The sequence below is a fragment of the Zerene cesonia genome, chromosome 28 (assembly GCF_012273895.1).
Source record: "Zerene cesonia ecotype Mississippi chromosome 28, Zerene_cesonia_1.1, whole genome shotgun sequence".
Taxonomy (NCBI): Eukaryota; Metazoa; Arthropoda; class Insecta; order Lepidoptera; family Pieridae; genus Zerene; species Zerene cesonia.
Window position 1 is genome coordinate 375,812 of NC_052129.1, and position 5,951 is coordinate 381,762.

The following is a 5,951-nucleotide window of genomic DNA, read 5'->3' on the forward strand; positions in this document are numbered from 1 at the left end:
GAGCGAAGCGGGGCCGAATAGTTAGTCATCCATAAAATTATGGTCCAATAAGCAAAAACTATTGATAAATAATTTAGGTTTACCTCCTATTCGACAAAATGTGAAACAATTCTCCATTTTTCATTGAAGATAACAATAATAGTCTTCTAACTTCAATTTATTAGAGGACGTCCTAACCGAGCCCACCTAAAAAAAACTCAATCTAAAACCAACTCTACGCCATATATATAAAACTGCAATTTGCTTATAGATAAAATGTCGTCTTTGCTTAATGGATTTTAAACTTTAAGTCTAAGTGGTAAAGTTGATTTTGTGGAAAATAAATTGGATTAGAAATTTTGTCTAGGACTAGAGTCAAGTGTTTGATTTAGGTACGAGATACGCGTTAGACACAAGGTCATGAAGTTTTGTGTTGCTACCCGAACAGATATGTTAAGAGCCTTTAGCACTTACACATTAAGAGTTATAATATAAAGCAAAGGCTTGATTCAGAGACAAAAACTTATATTGAAAATTTATTCGGGAAAATCTATGATAATTTGAAATCTTAAAAAATGGGGTTTAGCTTAGATGATTTGTACATAGAGAAATTAAATATACAAGCTTTCCACCAGCATTTGCTCGCTTACAAGGGTAAGCGAGCAAATGCATATAATCACGGGACAACCGATCTCGAACACGAAACAAATTTACATCTTCTGTTAGAATTATAAACTCCTTTTCGCAACAAGATATTGTATTGAACTTCACAAATTATATTTTAAAACTTTCCTGGAGAACCATGCTATCCATCAGCGAAAAGAAATGAAAATTGGTGCAACAGTTTTTGAGTTTATCGGAAACGTACAGACAGATATACGATATTGAGGAGTGAGTGCTTTGTTTTAAAATATAATGGGGTGATTATAAAAAATAACATTACGAAAGCGGTCAGTTGTGACGTGAAAGGAAGACAAAAAAAGAAACACACAAATACATTGTCGGATTAAAATTAACAGTACGGGTAGTAGTTCAATATGAGAAGTTATAACATTAGACAGCAGATTGGTATCAGTATAATCATCAATGAGGTATCAGTATAATACTAGCAGTTCGCCCCGGCTTCGCCCATGGTACATCTATAGCCTATGTCACTCAGTGAATTTTCGAAATGAGTCCAGCGGTGTTCGCGTGAAAACAATACAAATATAAAAGTACGCTCGTCCCGGCTCCGCCCGGATATCATGATTCCTGTTTTATCCCAAGGGAGCATTAAATCGGGATAAAAGTATTATATTACCCAAGTCAGTTATACTCCGTATGTATACCTAATTACATCAAAATCCGTTCAGTAGTTTCAGCGTGATTGACGGGCAAACATCCAAACAAACTTTCACATTTATAATATTAGTGTAATAAACTAACTTACACTTTTATTTTTTTCCATTAAAATTTTAAAGTGACCATATTATGATACATATATATGGTGGTAGATGTCCAGCTATCTACGTACTAAATTTCATTGCAATCGGTTCAGTACTTTTTGCGTGAAAGACACAACAAACATACACACATCCTTACAAACTTTCGCATTTATAATAATAGTAGGATAGTTGAGTGATTCACCATAAAATACTGTATTTAACGAACTATGTTAGGTTAGCTATTATGAAAACTGATTCTAGGTTTGTTATTTGAACCTTCGTTTGTGTTTGAAATGGGCTATGATAATATTGTCTGAATGTCTGACTAAAATGTTAATTTTACGAAAAACCCTATCGGACGTTTTTTGTATTGGGTGTTTTAACAATGGAAATATGATAATGATTAAAAATTACTTTTAAATTGTTTCACATTTCACAATTAATGCAAAACACTATAAATATAATTTGTTTTTAATAATTTTATACACAGGCATCTATATGTACACCTTTTCCTACTTTTGTACTAATCAAACTAAATTATAATACATATTGTTTATTACATTTCGCAATAAATCAGATATAATTTTTAATCCCATATAAATCTTAAATTTCGCACACGACTGTACATTAAGCCATTCATGGTAAGCAACCACATACTATTAAAAGATACAAATATGAACAAGCACATAGAGCTGGTGTAAATGTAAAGTGTAACATTAGTAGCAATCTGTGAGTACTACCCGTAACGGCGCTCCGGAACTCGCAGCTCTACAACTTTGGTACAGTCGCGTGGAAACGCATTATGGGACATTACATTTATTTTTGTACTGTATATATTTCAATATATGAAGCATGTAGGTCTAATTATCCTGCACAATGTTACCAGTGGTAAATATTAATTCATGAGATATGACGATTTATAAGCGCTTTTAAAGTGTAGCTGGTAAATAATGTTTGAGTTAAAGTTTTAGTATGATATTTTGAAGGAATAGAAAGGCCTATAAAGTCTTTATATATAGACTGTTTATGTATATGTAAATGAAATGATTTCTTTGCTTCAACATAACTTCAAAGTAGATATCATAATAATATAAAAACTATAACAAAACAGACGGCATAGATTTTTTACCATACACATACATATTCAAGACTTAATGTGAATAAGTGGTATACGGCCGTGTATATATGAGTGTAACAGTTTGGTTATGCTATCGTAACCTTCACTTACTATGACTTGACAAATAATAATGATAGATAATTAGAACATGTTGAATGTATACAGGATTAATAAGTAAGCTAATACATGAATGTAATACCAGTCTTTCATTAATGTTTATTTAGTAAACATTAAGTTATCATTTATAATACTTAAACAGCTAATTGAATGAAAGTTCAATTTCATTAAATGTTTGAAACAAATTAGTTATAACTTTTTAATTATAACCAATTTATTTAGATTGATATATTTTGTTTTATACCCACGCATTATTTAAATACCAATTCAGTGTAAAACAGAAAGAAACAAAAGGAAAAAGTGTTTTATTTTCACGTGATAGCAACGACAGAGACACAACAGATCCTTAAATATAGGCCACAAAGATTTGCAAAATAGTTTAAAAGTTTTTATAATTATAGCTTCTCAGCGCGAGTGTACATGTCGCCAGCGCCCGCTGCGATGCACAAAATATAATGCAGCGAGTGTCCCTTGACGTGAGTTATGTTGGACCGAGTACTCATACGCAAACACAGAAAAATCACCCTGACACCATTCGAGAATTAGTATGGGAAACTTTGGCATTTTTTGTGAAATTTTTTTGAACGAAATATTTATTAAGCGACTTCAATAAATAAATGCAATCTTGGTTGTTCATGTAATTTAAATTATATAGGAAAATATTTATAAAAATTAATTAATAAACAAGGAAATAGAATGCATTACTTTACACCTCCATTTATTGTTGAAACCTCTTTGACTAAAGTAAGAGAATGGAGAAATCAAACCTATAAATAACTTCTAATAATTACGAATATTTACAACCCAAATATATATTAACATAAAGGCATAGGCAATCTAACTATAAAAGCCATAGAACATACAAAAATAATGATTTTATTTTACTACGATCGCATTCATTCGTAGCACTTGTGTAGCATGGTGCTACGCAACATATTGCTACGGCCATTGTAGCTGTAGCTAATTTACTGGCGTAGCTTATACAAAGCGCTATACATTTACAATGAAGTCGGTGATTCATTGAAAATAATGTTGCGTTTCTATGAAACTATATATTTCAAGGGGCAATGTACCAATTTATATTATCGTAGGCCCTCAAACTGTTTCAAAGAATTTAATCAAATTAAGCATGTAGAATGCATGTAGAATGAAAAAGATTTTCAACCAAACAAATTTAAATACGTTATTGTCACAACTCTATTAATCCATACTTTGATTACAATATTAAAGAACGAAATAATTAGGGAAAAGCAGACTTTACAGTCTGTCTGTTTATAAAAGGCTTTTAAAAGATTGACCTCGATCAGCAAGTCAAACCCAATTTCACGAGGCGCTGTAACAATCGAGACTATGATCCCGTAATGATCGGCATTGAATTACGACCGAAACCTATTCTAAAGGGAAGCCAGACGTCTCTGACATCATACACCCGTCTAGCCATCACTCGATCATGTTTCAGACCAAAAGGCCCCTAAATGAAGCATCACTATTCATTCCCTAGTATCGTATCTATCTATGGCTATCGCTAAAAAAGGGCACACCGATTAAAGTGGTTATTTTATAGCGGAAAATTCTCGAGGACATTGCAACGCGCGGGTTCAAGGAACCGGCCAATGAGGGCTCACGCAATTACCGCCTGAATCATCGCCAAAAAAGAGCAGTATGCGGCGATCCAATTGCAACTGTGTGTTGTATTTTCTCCCGATTATCAGGGAGCGTTTGAAGGATGCAGCTGGGGGCGCGGGGTGGGGGGCAGAGGCCGCGCGGCGCCTCAGTCGAGCCGTGGCCGTCGCGCGGGACGCACGCACTGATGACGAGCTAGTTAACCAAATGAATACTCCGCGGAATCGGAATTCGCGATCGACGTGCATTAGTAACGAGAAACCCGCCGGTCATTGTTGATTGTGTGCTATTTTTACATCATCTAGGATAAGACTCTTTAGGACTGTTCCTGTTTGTGGCTTATGTGAGTTGAAATCTTGCATCGTGTGTCAAATCACGTGCCCTAGATTTGGGGTGTCGTCACTGGACCGTTCCAACGCTACATTTTTCAGTTTATTTACAACCAGGCAAAGCTTAAGTAAAATTAGATGTAGTAATTTAGTGCTTGTGCAGATTTTTTTTCCAATATAAATTTTTTTTAAAAGTTAAGATAAATCTTGGATTAAGGAATTGTTGTAAGCTTACTGTCTGTCGGTGATCGTCTTAATAAGTATTGGACGTTTAGTTAGCCTATAATAAATCATGTAACATGCGTTATACAAGACATAACATATATGCTTAAGCTGAACTGAGTTCATGTGCTGATATACGCAAGTTAGCAAGCTATCCATTAAGTGAATCACTTGACCATATATTTTGGTAATCGTCCTAAAATCTATAGCCGTTACTTGAAAATCACATAAAGTCTACTGTCGCGCCTGACGTACATTTATTATACTGCGCCGTACATCGTAATTTAGCTCCTACTGCCCAAGTGGTAAGATCTAAATTCCAAGTTACCCGACCAGAAGAAACATTAAACCCGAATGTCTGTAAATTTACCATCTTATTTCTTCATTTTTAGTTAGCTTCTCCGCAATGCTTTGCCAGTATACATAGACGTATAGAAAACTTAAATCTTTACAGGACTGCATTTGATGTGTATTGTAAATGTGTGTATATGTCATGTATTAATTTGTGTATAAATATACAGTTGTGTGTATGAAAGCGCACGTGGCTCACCTTAAGGTAAATAATTGAAGCCACGTGGTTCTCTGCGCAATTAACCTCCCCCATGAGGGGTTGAACGCAGGCTTCCGGTCATAACTAACCTGTACTACTTATTGCGATAAATAATAAACTTATTCGTTTAATTTCCTCTAGTAGCTCATTATAAATTGGATAAACGTTTTCATCAAATTTAATTAATGTTTTTATCGATTCAATTATACAACCGTATGGAATAATTGATCGATTGCTAAAATTGGATAATCGATGGGTTGTAACACTTAACTTTATTAAGATATTGATAATCCAACGCAATCAGCGCGGATGACTATCAGCTTTCAACTACATAGACGAGTTAATATTCGTAGCGGATCATTTGGCACACATTATAGAGCTGTGTGCGTGCACGCGAGTGTGTGCGGCAAGGCGCGGGGCGGCGGGGCGGCGGGCGCGGCGAGGGGGGTGCTGCGGGCTGCCGGCACATGGATCGATGCGGTGCGCGTTCTTCGCGTATCATTTGCGTGCGACCCGCCCTCCCCCCACCCCCCCGGATGACCCGACGGCGTATATAGGCAACTATAGTCTGACAGACTTTCGGCCGTCTC

General features: G+C 35.4%; 1 protein-coding gene across 2 annotated transcripts in view; it reads left to right on the forward strand.

Annotated features, from left to right (window-relative positions):
- Positions 1–4,415: 4,415 nt before the first annotated feature.
- The window catches only part of LOC119837594, a 33,006-nt gene continuing 31,470 nt past the window's right edge, over positions 4,416–5,951 (forward strand). For both annotated transcript variants that reach the window (XM_038363246.1, XM_038363245.1), the window contains exon 1: positions 4,416–4,603. The gene's annotated coding sequence lies outside the window, so the exon portion shown is untranslated. The remainder of the gene's footprint in view (positions 4,604–5,951) is intronic.